Here is a 16,298-nt window from a genome sequence, read left to right on the forward strand (position 1 = left end):
TATTTTCCATTTCTTCACACATCAGTCCTAATACTATCTCTTATGTTCTTTCCCTTTAATTCACCCTTGGTTCATCCATCTGTATCCTTTTTTATTCTCAAACTTTTCATTTTTTCCCACCTCCATTCCATTTTTGCATCACCTGGAGCACCTCTCCCCCAAATCCCCCATGTTCCATTGTTTCTTTTGTATATATTTACAGTTTTTCATTCCTTCTTCAGAGTCATCAAGATTCTGTTTTGTTTGAAGGTATTTCTGAAATATACAGACACCTAATCCATACCTCTGCCATTACCATGACAATGTACCTATTTGCATATGGGTCCTAAGCCTCTTCCATGCTTTCAATGTTTTTTTCACCTGACTTTTTTCAGCCTTCTTTCCCCTCTCTTTTGCTATCCTCCTTTCTATTGTGCCTCTTTCCCCCTACCCTTCTCCTACCTTCCCTTTATTTTCCTTCTCTCATTATCTCATTAGTTCCATCACATTCAAACTTTGTTTTCAGCTATTCAGGTCCCACGTGAAATTCTGCATTCCTAGCTTGTCTATTTTATTACTTTATTATTGTTGTTTTTTCAGAAGCGTATCTTGTCCTGTCTTCTTCACTCCATCTCCTTCTCACTTTCATTCTGTTCCCCCATAATCTATTTATTGTTGCTTTCACTCAACCATATTTTTATTTTTCCCCATCTTCTACTTTGCAGTGGGTTAGTTATTCTAAAACTCCACTCCCCTTATCTATTTGACCTCACATCCTCACCCTCTTCATCTCATCTTCTTTTATTTACATTTCCTTTTCCTCCTCCTCTCTCTTTGCCACTAAATTAGGACATTCTCCCACCTCTTGTTTGCTCATGTCAAAGAGGGCAACTGCTTCACTTCCCTACTTTATCCTACTGCTCCTTAATGAATTACCACTCTTGTGTCCCACCACTTGCTGCATACTAAGTCATATATTTTCAACTTATTTTCTTTTTTCTTTTTAGATGTTGCTATATTCATTAGTAACTTACATTGGTGAGAGACCTGAAATAATTTCTGAAGACATAATGACATGCTGTGAACATTATGTACATTTTTACTTTTTTAAAACATTTAATTCACATTTGCAACTTACATAAAGAATAGAATCAAAAGTTGGGGGAAAAAACAAGAAAAAACATAACACTTATGCCTGTTTTGTCTATATATGTCCATCATTAAGCCCCCTGTGTCCACCACAATTGGAAGTCTTCTACTATTCATTTGGATTTTCCTCATTTCTCAGATGGGCCTCTCTCATTATGTCCACTCTTTCTAACAGTTTCTGCTGCCTCCTGAAGAGTGGGAAGTATCCCCTCTCTTACCTGATTTTGGTGTCTTTGATCAGCATCTTCTCTTCTCTTCATGTTCCAGACATTGCCTACTCCCTTCCTATAAAGCTTCAGACCTATGGTTCACCAGCTTCAGCAGAGTGGCCATCACATCCCTGATGCTTATGAAAGACCTGAAAACTCCTTGTAGAAATATAATGAAAGTAGTAGCGTAAACCATTGTCCATCTAATCCTTCTATCGTTGCACAATTTTATGAATGGACAAAGCCAATTCTCTTCCTCCAAGTCTCATATGAGACGTCTTGATCGATAAAACTCTTTCACCTCCTGCGGTTAATTTTTTATGTGGTGCCCATACTATTTGTAGAATCCTTTCCTTCAATTCATATGTCTAAAATCTGACTTTGATCAGCTTTGCCTTCTTGGTCCCTTCCACCTCCAGGCAACAGGCAGTTCTATATGCATGTTCTAATTGAATTTTATCATCCAGAATGCCAGGCCACTGTTCCAGTTGCTTTCTCTGTTTTTTTTTACAGTTGTGACTCTCAAATTTCTCCTGTATCCTCATAATCTTAATATCATTCCTCCTGGCTCTTTCCTCTGAATCAGCCCTGGTCATTAGTTCATCATTCTCACCACCATTGATGGAGGATATCTGAATGTTGGTTTAGTCCTTGCATTTCTTCCAGTTTCTTCTCTTGCATCAGGAGGTTCTCTTTCAATGTTTGCTTTAAGTCTTGTATTTCATGCCAAATCATTGTTAACGTGACCTGACACTTTTTGTTCACCATCTGCTTCTGCTATCATAATTCCATTTGCTATTTTCCTCTTCCCTGACTACTTCTTTCTCCTTACTTTTGTGGACATTCAGTATCTTTGTCATTCTGACAGGTTATTCTATTCTCACACCTGGCACTATTCCACTTTAAACATATGTTGCCTTTTAGCTGCATGGAGTCTGGCAGAATTGCCATTGCAAGGCTCAAGGCATTGTCATATCAGAAGTCCTTAGTAAGCTAAGTACAAGATAAAATAAAGTAAAACTATAAAATAAAAAATGAACAATAAAATGCAATCAACAGAAGACTGAAGTTTTTACTGCCATTTCTTAAAGTACTTGATTTATTTCTTGCAAGTCACACATGAAACTCTCCTTCAAATAAACTATGAACACTCACATGTTACTAGACCAGTCTTAGGAATGAATCTTAGAGCATGGTGCTGGACAGTACATTTTCAGATGACAGGTACTTCTAGCACTACTACTGTATACATGATACCCTGTAACTTGTTTTGTAACCATTCACTAGGCCATTTTACACTCCCTTCTCTTCAGCTTCCATACAAGCTTCCTGTGTGGCACAATGCTGAAAGATTTTTTTGATCATCATATAAATCAGATACATCACATTTTCCTGATCAGCCTCACTGTAGCTCTATACAAGAATGCACTGACAAGACCTCTTCTGATAATGCCATTCTTCTGCAGGTACCTAGCCTACTAGGCATAGGACTGCTACTAGCCTTGCCTTTGCTACTTCTTCCATTAACTTCCATCTGTGAGATAGTAGGCTCATTAGCCAGCAGTTTCTGAAATCTTACCTGGGCTTCCCCCCAACTTCACCTTTAACAGAGGACTTAAAATTATCATTCATCAGCCTCCAAATATGTGGTTTTGCTCTTGTGTCTATTTCATCCCATCCTTGTATGTATACTTTATTAGCAGTACAGTTATTACTTCAATTTGTAAAGCAGAGCACAGAGTAAGAGTTGGGCCAACATGCTATGAGGACTAAGCAGAGAAGTGTCTGTGGCAATCCCAGGTAAGAGAGAAGGAACCAGAATACATCTGAGCTGGCAATGGCAAGTCATGCATTTGGTACAGAAGGGGACAAATCAGATGGCCCCAAATAGACCATAGCTACAATTAGATTCTATCTTCTTTTCTATATTACAAGCCCATCCCTAACCGAGACAGTCTAGAATATAGGAGTAATGAAAGTTAATAAAGAAATGTCAGTATGGTAGGGAAGGGGCATTCCAGAGATTGTGTTAGGCAAAGATATTTAAAGAAGAATGTCCATAAATGTTTTGATTTGGATGGAAAGTGAGTTTGATTGCTGAAATTATTGGGATCAGAACGTGTATAAACATTTGTTCTAAGATTAGTCAAACCTGATTCACCTGAAACAGAGAATACCAGTTCTGCTGCTAAACTGAAACTGCAGTTTTCGGTAAAAAATGTCATTCACCTCAATACAAAGGCTCGGTTTGTATGCTTTTTGTTTCAGAGATTCAACATTAAAAATACAGGAATTCAGATGTATGTTTACAGATTAAACATCTTATCTGCACATATCAAGAAACTTAAAAAGGATGCCATTGTTCCACACATTTCTGTTTACATAGTACTTCAACAGTCACTGTTAAACTCTGTTATTATCTGTGCCCCTTTCCTGATACTCACACCTTATGTCTCAAGGCCAGGTTTGAAAAATTTGTCTTTTTTATCTTTTTAATGAGCACTTCCGTATTTGTACAAAATGTCTATCAGATCAGTTTCTATTTCTGCATGTAATACAAACATGACACCAGAATATTCAGTGTAACATTTTCTTAATATTACAGCTTAATTTTTATCTCAGAAAAAAGTGAATATTCTACTTCATACTTTCTGCAGCTCGTGTCTGGTACATTAGGGGCTCTACATGCATTTCCTATAGGGCGTTTGGTGCATTAGGGGCTCTACATGCATTTCCTATAGGGCGTTTGGTGCATTAGGGGCTCTACATGCATTTCCTATAGGTTGGCAGTGCTTGAGGAGAACTGCACCTCATTCCAACACATAGTATGCTTCACTTTAGAAAATACAACAGCCACCATAGGCTATACAAAGGACTCTCCTCAAGTAATTAACTGGCTACAGCACCTGGAAAGCTTAGTTGAAACCACTGAGCTACAAATACTTGGAAATGCTCAAAATAATGTGATGGAATATTTCAGTTACTGGACTAAAACAGCAAGCAGCAAAACTGTCATGTAAAGAACTGCAGCATTTTTAGTCCAGTGTATGTTTAGTTCCCTTTGTAGGGCAATGTGGCCACTGCTTTCTGTGACCATCACTTTTCTGACACTCTTAAGCCACACACCACAATCAACCATCCATAGGGTGCTTGGTATACACCATCCAAGCACAGTAAAGCAGACTGTAGCCGCTTCTGTGACATACAAGGATAAAGCCCTGACTACAGCCCAGTTGAAAGAGCAGCAAGGAACGATGGGCAATTATGTGGGCTTCACCACCACTCATCTTTGGCACAGACTGCAGACTGAAGGGGGAGTAGCTCAGGGGGTGGTAGGGTGGTGAGCATGGCTGAGATGTCACAGAGGTGGGGCAATATGCCTCATACCCCCATAGCACACCTATTCCTTGAGTCACCACAGTACTGCAAGTGAATGGTGTGGGGGAATAGTGCATAGGGCATTAATTAAAAAAAAATGGCATGAAGACAGCCATGACCTTGAGAATGCCCTTAGGTTCCATGACTGGTCCCAGCAATAAACAAAGTAAGCCTGGGAGGATTGGAGTTACTGGGAAACCCAGCATGGATGTAGGACACTGGGTAGCAGTGCTGTGAGGATGATGTAGAGGACCACAAAAAATTAAAACAAAAACAGTACAGCAGACAGAAGAGTGAATAGCTTTAAATTACTGACATTATGAAGTGACTGGAAAAGACTGAAGTGGCAGTCTGGGGAGAGGTCTAGCGCTATTCAAGGAGTCAATCTGGAGGAGGAAGAGGAGTTTTTTTTTAATGTATTCACTTTTATTCTCCCTTATGAGAAGAGAGAGAGAGAGAGATGCCATTAACACTAGACTTCACTCTGATCTCAGCACAGAGAATATCACAGGCAGCACACAGACAGACACACATGCACACGCACACACACATTCAGACAAACAGTAGGGTCAGGAAGCTCGTCTCCACTAGTATTATCTATTGCACTAACAACAGATCAAAACCTCAGGAATAAAGAGTTGCCTCTGATTTTCAAGTCATTTCTCTTCACTAATTGGCCTTTCAGCACACAGCTCCATTCCTGAACACAGAAATAAAATTGCTGCATCATTTTCTGGTTCTAAGAACCGTAACTTTTAAGATGTTTTACAGAATGACAAACTGTGAAACATCAAAAATGAAATATCACTGATTTGTCTACAATGGAAAGATTATAGAGTCATAAAGTTTGCAACCCAAAGTCAGCCCATGACCATAACCACCTTGCCAATGCCCACCCTCATAAGTCACCCTCGGTCTGCAGGAGGGAAAAACAAGTCAGACCCAGTATAAATTTTTGGATACCCATCCATTCATAAAGGTTTGCCTTAAGGGAAGTGAAAATATCACTCTGTTTTATATATAATGGAAGACTATTTTATAAATGGAGGAAGATTTGAATAATAAATCTGTCTTTCCAGTATGTCTTATTCATTTGTTGTTGGAGATTTAAGTCTTTAATTTGTGTTTGTAAAACCATTTGTTTGGGGAGGTGAAGGAGATCACAGAGGGTGAGTCCTTAAAGGCACAGATAAATCCCCCTTCAGGAATCTATAAGACAGAGTATAGGGATAGACCTTTAAGTCTATCTTCATAGCTGAACATCTTTAGTTTGCTAATCATTTTAGTTAGGAGCCTCTGGAGTTTTTCTAACTGTGTGATTTGTTTGGAAAGATACATACTAAAAGGGGCATTATATTCTATAATTTGTCTGATCAGGATAGAGTATATAGGAATAGTAACTTCTTTTGACCTGATGAAATATATTTAATTATTAATTGGGTTAGATAGTAGGATTTCCCAACTACTGTTGCTCCATGGAGATCAAAAGCTAGGGAATTGTCTGTGAAGGTACCCATGCCTCTAATGACTGTATTAGTCCGGACTGGGGTGTTATCTACATTGCAATTTGCAAATGAGATTTGTTTACCAAAGGTAACAATAATACACTTCTTTGGATTTAATTGTAGAAAGTTTCCCATATACACCACTGACGTGTATGGTTTAGCTCTTGCTGCAGTAACACAATTATTAGATGCTGAGTGAAGGAAAATATCCAGTTTGCAACCATATGGAAATGTAATTAGCCATGTATCGGGGTTAGTGGTTTGGAGAACTGAGAAGTAAAGTCTGAACAGGACAGGTCCCAGTACTGTACCTTGGAGAATTTCACTAGCCACCTTTTACTTTCTGAGGTGGCACCTACTACTTTATGTGTGTTCTATCTCTCAGCCAGTTTACTGTCCTTCTTACAACACAATAGTCTATATTTGGCCTTTAACCTTATTTACAACTCTAGCATGGAGAACAGAGTCAAAAGGCATTGTCCAGTTCTAGGCATGCTATATGAACTGCATGGCTACTATCTACAGCTTTAGTGACTTTCTTGAAGAAATATATTAAATTAAGTATTCATGATCTTCATTTGACAAATCTGTATTGTTGCAGGTATAGAATAACATTTTTATATTTGAGCTTAAGAAATCTTGATATAATACATTCCATGGTTTTGCAAATTAGACTTGTTAGGCTGAGGCCATTAGTGCAAGGATCTGAGGTAGGGCCCCATTTACTAAGTGGCATAATAAAACGTGTTTTCTATACTTCAGAAATATATGCTGAGGCTATACATAAGTTGAACAGTTTTAGGTGGGGTTCACAGAGGGTATGTCTGGTGCTAGTGATTAATCAACCAGGTATTTTTAGCTTTAGAGAGTGTTGGAATATATGGAGCTTCAGCAACTGTTTCTGTTGTAAAGTTGGCACTAGTCAGGTAGGCAATACAGTTATGAATTGAATGGCTTTGAATGATAATTTTAATTAATGTTCTGGTTTAATCTTACTAATTTTTGCTGATCTTTTTGACATTGTTTAAGGTGGGTAGATTCTGCGACCTTAATTATCTTTCTTTTATTATAGAGATTATTAATGCTGGCATTCCACCAAGGTAGCTTTTTTTACATTCCCCAATATATTTGGTTTTGATTGGGACCACTTGGTCATACCTCTCAACTCTTTCAAAAAATCTGGACAAAGCTTAAAATAATAGGGGACAAAAGCCCAAAAATAAGGACAGATTTTAAATATTGCTCTTATAAACTGTGAAAGTTGCCAGAATAACAGGATTTGTGTTTGCATTTTCTGAGGGATATGAAGTCTGAAACTCAAATGTGTGTGATTATTTAGTGACTTCATTCCTCAGTGCTTTGCCAGAAACCCACACATTTTTATGAGGAGCAGACCAAAAATATGAGGCAAAAATCTGGAAAGTCGAGAGGTATGACTTGGTTTATCCTATTTGTCATATGAGGGTAAAATTCACTGGCGTAAGTACAGGTGAGAGACAGACATAAAAATCTTGTATTTGAAATTTGAGAGCTCAACATATAGTTTAATAGGTTTGTGTTTTTAACATCCTGGAATTCAAATGTGTTTGTTATAGGAGCTTCAGATACCCTAAAGGAGATGATTCCTGTTCTAATCTAAGATTTTCTAAAAGATGATTATATTACAAGAGTAGTACTAGCAGATGTGATATGAGGAGGATAAAGTCTGTAAGATACATTCATGTGGCAAAGATAAGGAACACTATCTCAGTGTGCATTGGGAATGAAACACATTCGCCTTGAAAAGATAAAAAAAAAATATTCAGCTTTTGGCCCTTAAATAGGTATGTCATTCTATGTAATATCTCCAACCTACAACAACATTCTCACTCTGTAACTACTGCTATATTCCTCTAACTTACTTTGTACCCTCCACACACATCTTAATGCGTCTTACTCTTTTAGTCATGTTTTGCCTTCATTAATTAATCTCCCTCACATTTAGTCCACCACTTTCTTAACACATTTTTTTTACTCTCCCCTTGTTTCTATTACTAATCTGTTTTTCTAACAGTCTTTTCTCCTTTTTACATTTTTCCTGTATTTCTCCATTCTGTCATAATTAATTTATAAAACACTGCTATGTTGTTGCTTGCATGTGCTAGATTACTGAATATGTAGCCATCCCAAATTAATTAATATTTTATATTGTACATGTAAACTAAATAGTTGCCAGCTCCCCAGCTAGTTTATTAAATATGTAACTAATTATTTATTATATCATTAATATCTTATTCTCTGATGTATACTTTTCTCCTCAGTTCCCTGAAAATGGGCTTTGGCTGAGAAGGACCATCCTGGTTAACAAATGCACTAAATAAATGCTTACATACATAAATAAATATGTAAGTTTTGACCCCTAGTGGCTGGTTAACTTTCTGTACAAAGGAGTTAATATTTACTATGTCTGGGGATCTTTGGGTGTACCCAGACTTTGTAGTATAGGTGTTTCTGTTAATCAATGGATACTTGAAATCACTGATCAAAACGGTGTTTTCATTTATGGAAAGTTTAATAAGTATGTTTAAAACAATTGTTCATTCTCCTCTGGGACTATAGAAAGTTACCTATAGCAAGGTATGAACTGATAATTTGTCTTGCTTAGGGTAATTTGAAGTTCAGTAATTTCTATTTGAGGGTCATTGGGAAACTGTCAAGAGATAACTGAGTCTCAAAACAAATACTGATAATCCTCCCACAGTTTCTAACAGGTCTGAATGTGTGACAGGCACTGAAAACCAATAAAGAGGGAATGGTGTTTTTATGTTGAATCCAAGTTTCTGTTACAGTATAGACATGGATATGTTCAAGTTGCAGGAGAGCCTCTAGATTTGGCAATGGTTTGTTAAGACTTTTGGCAATGAACAGAGCAACCTTGATTTGGTTCAGACTGTAATTTTTTTGCAAAAAATTGTTGTTATGATGGAATGTCCAGAAAGTGGACTTGGCCTAAAAAGGCACTATGGGAGCAGCAAGTGCTTTGGCTAGTATGTGGAATCTGTGAAATGAAAAGTGCAAGGTATCCTTGGGGAAGCAAGATGGGCTATCAATCATCTTGTTCCAAGCTGACACGTACTGGATCCCCCTAGTGTGACACCAGCTAGTTAATGATTGTTAAAACCAATTATCTTCTATTCATAATTGGTCATCATTCCTGCATCTGACACATATGCAGCAATCTCCCATATGTCTGCACATGTGTCCTTCTGGGTTGAGCACCACAGGTTCTTCAAATCTACGTGGGCTAACACCAAGACATTGTCATATGCATTCTGCTGGATAGACTGTAAGGCCTGTAAGGTAATGGATCCTGATACCAGAAAGGATAACAGGCACTTTCTTCTAGGTCTCATCCATTGAACGAAAAATGTTATTGTCAGATCAACATAATCTATCTCTTTCCTGACATGGGCTAAGTCAGCCAATGGCATTGCTGATTTTATGCATATTCAAACCCTATTTAAGCAGGCTAATAATTAGTATACAGTGTTTTTCAGGCCTCTTTATGGACAACATGGGACAGTAACCCAGATATTTTACTGACAATGAGCAGTCATGTACTAACTGGAAAAGCACTCAGAAAACTCCATCGATTCAAGATGATGGCACTGAGCAGCATAATAAAGCAAAGGCATGCAACAAAAAATAAACTCAAATGAATGAACTCATTTCACCCAGTTAGTCTTTGATTGCTACTGTAAGACCTTCCATTATGAAATTCAGATTTGAGTAGGGGGTAATTAAAGTGCACTGTAGGTTAATCATCTCTTTTGGGGTTATAAAAGGACAACATGTGAATTGTTTGGGTATGCAAAGACTGCTGGCTGACAACAAATGGGATCAGGATTAGAACCAGAGATCTTGAAATGTAAATCATCTCTATCTTTGAAGTTTTGTTTTCTGGAATATTAAGCATGATGGAAAATAGCTGTCCATGTGTGCTTCTGTCCAGACATTGCAGAGAATACTTATGAAACAAATGTCAATTCATCTGGTCACACACTACCAGCTATTGCCAAACACCACAGCTCACAATGGCCACGTGCTGTCAGTGACAGCCAAGGAGTGCAGTGCACAGTGGCTCACCTGGCCACATTGATTGCATACTATACTCTCAGCTACTGTGAACCAGTCCAGCCCATAGCTCCTTATCTGGCCACACTGGTTGCATTCTGTCAGCTACAGCTGAGGAGTACACAATGGCACCTCTGTCCACACTGCTGGCAGACACTCAACTACTGTTAAACAGTATATCTTGCAATGGATCACCTACCCATATTGAGTACATTAAGTCAATTACTGTTGAAGAATGCAGCTCACAACACAAGTTTAAACTGAGCTGCAACTTCGCTTGCAGAGGCTATCCTTCTTAATGATATGCAAGTTTACATGCCATGGGAATGTTAGTGCAACAACTGGTCCCAACTTTCTGCCACCCCTGCTGAATTATTCCTCATATTAGTTCACCCTGATTGGTTTGCTCACAAGTACATAGACAGAACTATTTCTAGATGGACTGTAGGATACAAAATCAAATCTGTCATTGGGCAGCTATTTTTGGGAATTAAAGTCATACCCTTTCACCAAGACTAAAAAAACAAATGAAGGCAAGGGTATGTTCAAATCACTTTATATACAAAACAATCCAAGTTAGTGCTTTCGTCCACAGCTAATGTATGAACTTCATCAAACAAAATAGCAAATACAAATCAACATTTAAATAAAATCATTGTATAAAACACTAAAATTATTAATATTTAAATTAATGTTAGCCTATAATTATCATCTTTTCAGCGATTTTAATCTAAGAATACATTTTAAAGAACATTGATCATTTAAACCAGGGTAAATGTATGCATTAACCTTAAGTTACAAAAAAGCTCTCTTTCCTCTAATCGAAGAGGCCAAGGTCCACCCATAATGTTTTTGCTCACATTAAAAATAATCAAATAGTGAAAATGGGACCAGGATTTTCCATGACATGCTGAGCCAAGGTGTTTGTGCCATTCTGCTTACCTATATATTATATTGGTGTTCATATACTCTTTGTTTAAAATGCCTCTCCATTTTGACAATATAAAACCCAGTGCAATGTTAGCACTGGGCAAGATAAATAACTCCAGAACTGTCATAGTTAAATTTGCCTCTAATTCTATATACAACATTATTAATACAAAATCTATTTGATACATTAATAAATTTACAAAAATTGCATCTTCCACATTTAAATATACCAGTGTTAGAAGTGTTCACATATGTTTTACTTTCAAGGGTGCTCTTTAAATTACATTCTCGTTTAAAAATTACCCCAGGTCTGTCAGTAATTTTTTGTCTAATAAGGGGGTCTTCCAATAAAATCACCCAATTTTTTATCAGAATGTCCGTTAGATGACTAGCATCAAGTGAATAAGGTGTGATAAATTTTAAAGAATAATCAAGGTCATTGATCGTAAGAGGTAAAGCTCCATTACTGGATTCATGATTTAGATTAACTACTTCTCCATCATAAGTGGGCTCAGTAGATTGCCTTGATGTTCCATTCAAAACAGGTTTAAACCAACCAGAATCCCTTTTCCTCACTACTTCGACAATAATTTCATCAAGCAAGTAAGAAAGGTAGGTTCTTTTGAGAAACATTTTCTTTAAAGTATCACATTTCAATAGAAAATCACTATCCAGTGAGGTCTTTCTAGCAGCTCTTACCAATTGACCCTTAATAACTGCCTTTTTTTGATGAAATGGATGAGAACTGTTAAAATGCAAAAATGTGTCTGAATACGTAGGCTTACAGAAGATTTTAGCTAAGTATCTCTTGTCTGATTATCTTTCATCAACTGAACATCCAAATAAGAGATGTTATCAGTACTATACTCACAGGTGAATTTGAGAAATTATGTAAAATCATAAATAGATTCCACGAAGGTAAAAGCCTCATTCTTATCACCCTTAAAGATGATAAAAATGTTATCCAAAGATCTAGCATACCAAAAAACATTTTCTTTATATAGGTTGTTGTTAAACAAAAATTCTTCCTCCCAGTAAGCCATTACACAGTTAGCAAAGCTGTCCCCACATGGGGAGCCCATTGCAACACCCATTTTTTGCAAATAATGTTCACCATTAAATATGAGGAAGTTATTAGTCAATACAATGTCCAGTAAATATTCTTTCACCAAGACTGCTTGCCACTTCTCAGGAGCATAGATAAATTCTGTGTCACCAGTAGCCTGAACTGTGTGATGGATTACATTTCAATAACAGCAGTACACATTACCACCATAAATACAAAAAGGGACAATAAATGGCAACACTGTTTTGTATGCCAGATGGTGGATTATTTGGGCACACACAAACTATGTTTTTTTATCACAACAGCAAAAACCATGTTGTTGAAATAAATTACCGCACAAAGAACTTGTCAAAAGAAAGAAAATACTAAAACATCTGAAGTCATCCTTGGCAAGACAAATTAAATTAAGTATCAGTTTGCACTTGCCTTAATTGTTTTCATTATACTGTGAAAGATTTTAGTGCTGTTTATTGTTTTTTGCACTTTTTTAAGTTTATAAGTTGTGTTTTCTAAGTCCTGTAAGGGCTGCTGTTCTGCATTTAAATACATTGTATCCAGTGATTTTTAGCGAGTATTAGGCACACATTTGTGGTTCCTTATTACACGGGCTCCAAACTAGTCATTTTACAGTAAGAGGGTCAAAGTCTGCACCCTTGTAGTAGGAGAGGGTTGATTTCACCTATCTGAGCTGGGAATTGTTGGTAGAAAGCTCATTATCTGCTTATGTTATTGGCCTTAGGGCATAGTTAGTGTAAAACTTGTTAACCACTCTCTCCTATTAAAAATTCTTGAATCTCTTTCCTTAGAAGCTAAGGCTATCCACTAGTTTAGTTCCTATCTCACTAACAGGAAACAGGCCGTCCTCTGGGATAACAAACTCTCATCTCTTCTACCAATTTCACTTGGGGTCCCCCAAGGCTCTATTCTTGGACCTCTTCTTTTCTCCCTCTTTATAAATGACTTACAAGTAGCTATTCCCCAGGCTACATGCATTCAATACGCCAACGACTCCACACTTATTTGCTCTGCTAAATCCATTTCTGAACTTCAAACTAATACTCAAGCTGTATTTTCCAAAGTCGAAACCTGGTTCCTAAAATGTTGCCTACTCCTAAACGCAAAAAAGACCAAACTCCTACTCTTTAAGCCTACTACCAGATCTCCTACACTTGACTTCACTATCTTGTCTAATAATGGAACCACTATATCACCTGACTCTACTACTAAACTACTAGGTGTCACGACTGACAATAATCTTTCCTTTGACTGTCATATCAACAATACCATTAAATCTGTAAACAGGAAACTTGGCTCTCTATATAGAATCAAAACTGTTTTAACCTCCCCAGCAAAAGTTAATCTTGCCCACTCACATCTTATTTCCACTCTTCTCTATGCCTCACCAATCTATACTAACCTTAAGAAAAACAATCTCTCTAAACTGTCTGCCACTTACAATAACATAGCTAGATTTGTTACTGGGAAGCAATTCAGAACCCACCACTGTCTGAACCTGCAACAACTTAACTGGCTTGAACTGACAAACATGTTGCTTCTATCCCAACTTATGTTTGTCCAAAGAGCTTTTTACCAACCTCTTAATACACCTGTTCTTTCTAACCTCTTAACCCCCTACTCTAACCTGAACTCACTCCGCTCTTCAAGCAAACTGCTAGTTACCTTAACCAAATCTAATAACCTAGCTGGTGATTCCCTTTTCTCGAATACCATTGGGAAACTCTGGAATAAACTTCCTTCCGAACTTACTTCAATTGCATCTACTGTTCTGTTTAAACAAAAACTCAGTCTACCTTAAAAACCACTGGATATGTTCCTGCTCTAAGCCTGATTAAAATTTTTGTTTTTCTCCTCCTTATGGCTATTGTCTATCTTCTCTGACAGTTCATATCTCTTTAAATCTGTACTTTCTTTCTATTATTGTTCTCTCTTTTCCTTGGTTTTATGCTTTCTCTCAATGGTTCTAAAGATGAAATAATATTTAATATGTTGTTTAATACCTTTACTCTGTGATTAATTATCTTGTCTTGGAGTTAAAGTCCTACCAGATTTTAATCTGTTCTATTTTTTTTTGCTATGTTGTATCTGTCTTGTCTATATGTGGAGCTTTTCTCCCCGGGCCTCTGCTGAAAATGGAAATATATCCAGTTAGACTAGCCCGGTTAACAAATGTAAAATAAATAAATAAAATAAAATAAAATAAATAAATAAATAAATAAATGTTTTTCTTATCAAGGACATCGGGAGCCATACTCACTGTACGCACTTCAGTACAGTGTTTGTGTGGCGGGGGTAGCACAATGCATGTACTAGGATCCAGGGGAGAAAGCTAAAGGCAAGGGTGCCAGAACCATGGGGTGAGGGGGCAAGTGCCCATCCATTTTTACAGCTGCAACACGCCCACAGTAATTTAAAAAAAAAATACTTCTCTCCATGGTGGTGGCAACTTCTCCTTTAAGGAAGACCATGTGTGCATTACATGCATGCTAATGTAAATATATGGAATTTAAAATAGCCGTTCCATTGAGAGAGAAGGTAAGTAAATAGAAATACATATTTTGTACTCAAAACCTAATGTTATTGTCCCATAACCACCCATCTATCAGCTAGAAATGTATCCCGCCTTCAAAATGTTATTCCTGTACATGGAAGGAAGAACAACATTATTTCCAGCTTTTGTAACTTAAAATAGTGGCCATCTTAGAGGTGCTTTCTTAGTGATGCTGTTTAAGCATGACTTGTATGACTATGCTGTAAACACATCATTATAAACATTTGCTCTTTAAGAAACAACCTTCCAAAGAATAGTGAAAATGTGACAGTGTGAATACAGCAAGTACTGCTAGCTACACTAGTGTACAATGGAGGGCTGGAAGGCAGCAGGTAAAAGGTATCATGACCCATGAAACGGAAAAGTGCTGCATACTTGCCTGTTAATATACAAAGGATATATCCTGTATTTTTGCATAAAAAATAGCCGAAAGACGTGTGCAGTCAAAACTTTGTTCTAAAATCTGATGAACTTACATTAAAACAGTGCACTTTTTTTAAGAAAAAAATCTAGCCAAACAATGCAAGTAGTCAAAACTTTGTTCAAAAATTGGTGTTTTAAAGGCAAGATTTAGTCAAACAGAGCACTGGCCTATTTACCTGTTGATGTGTTTCCTTTCTGGATGTTTTGTAGTCACCCTGATGTTATGGACATTGATATTTTTAAAAGTGGTATATTTTGAGAATGGCCCAAGTATTCACTTGGGCTGTAATGACAAGCAAGTAGGAAGGACGAAAAATATCGCATCCTCATTACAGTATATATTGGAGACTGTTTTTATGGGCTTGAAAGCATCAATAAAGACACATAAAAAGTAAGGTCATTCAGAAACCTAGTAGCTGAAACATTTCTCTTTCCTTAAGGAGTCATTTGCATAAATCCCATGAATCTCCTTTCATGGAGGATTAAGCTATTGTACAGTGAAGATTATGTGCTGCCTGGGTCTTTTTGCTGTTTTTGCCTAAATGGCATTTCTATGTGCCCTCATTGGTTATTTATGCTTAATAACTAGATGATCATGTTGTTATTACTGAATTATCTGTTTGCTTTATTTTTAACTTTGCTATCCTGCTTACTTTATAAACTGGTAAAGTTTGGGGTAAAATGCTGCATATGTGTGTATGTACATGTGTATGTGTCGGCTGCAATGTAGCTTTACATGCTTTTTTGTTACAGGATGATGTTGCTTTATTATCTGGATGCCACTACTTTTCATTTTCTTTTACTTTTTTTTTTTTAGAAGGGATGTTTTTCATATTTCTACCATGTTACTATATCCTCAGTGGTTATTATTTCTGTCGGTACTTTTCTGTTATCGTTGCAACACTTTAAATGCAGTTGCTGAGCTCTGAATTTAGTCTATTTTCATGTCTTTTATTTGTTAATATTAACGTGTGTAT

This window comes from Protopterus annectens, chromosome 11.part0, assembly GCF_019279795.1.
Source record: "Protopterus annectens isolate FY-2018-M chromosome 11.part0, PAN1.0, whole genome shotgun sequence".
NCBI lineage: Eukaryota > Metazoa > Chordata > Ceratodontiformes > Protopteridae > Protopterus > Protopterus annectens.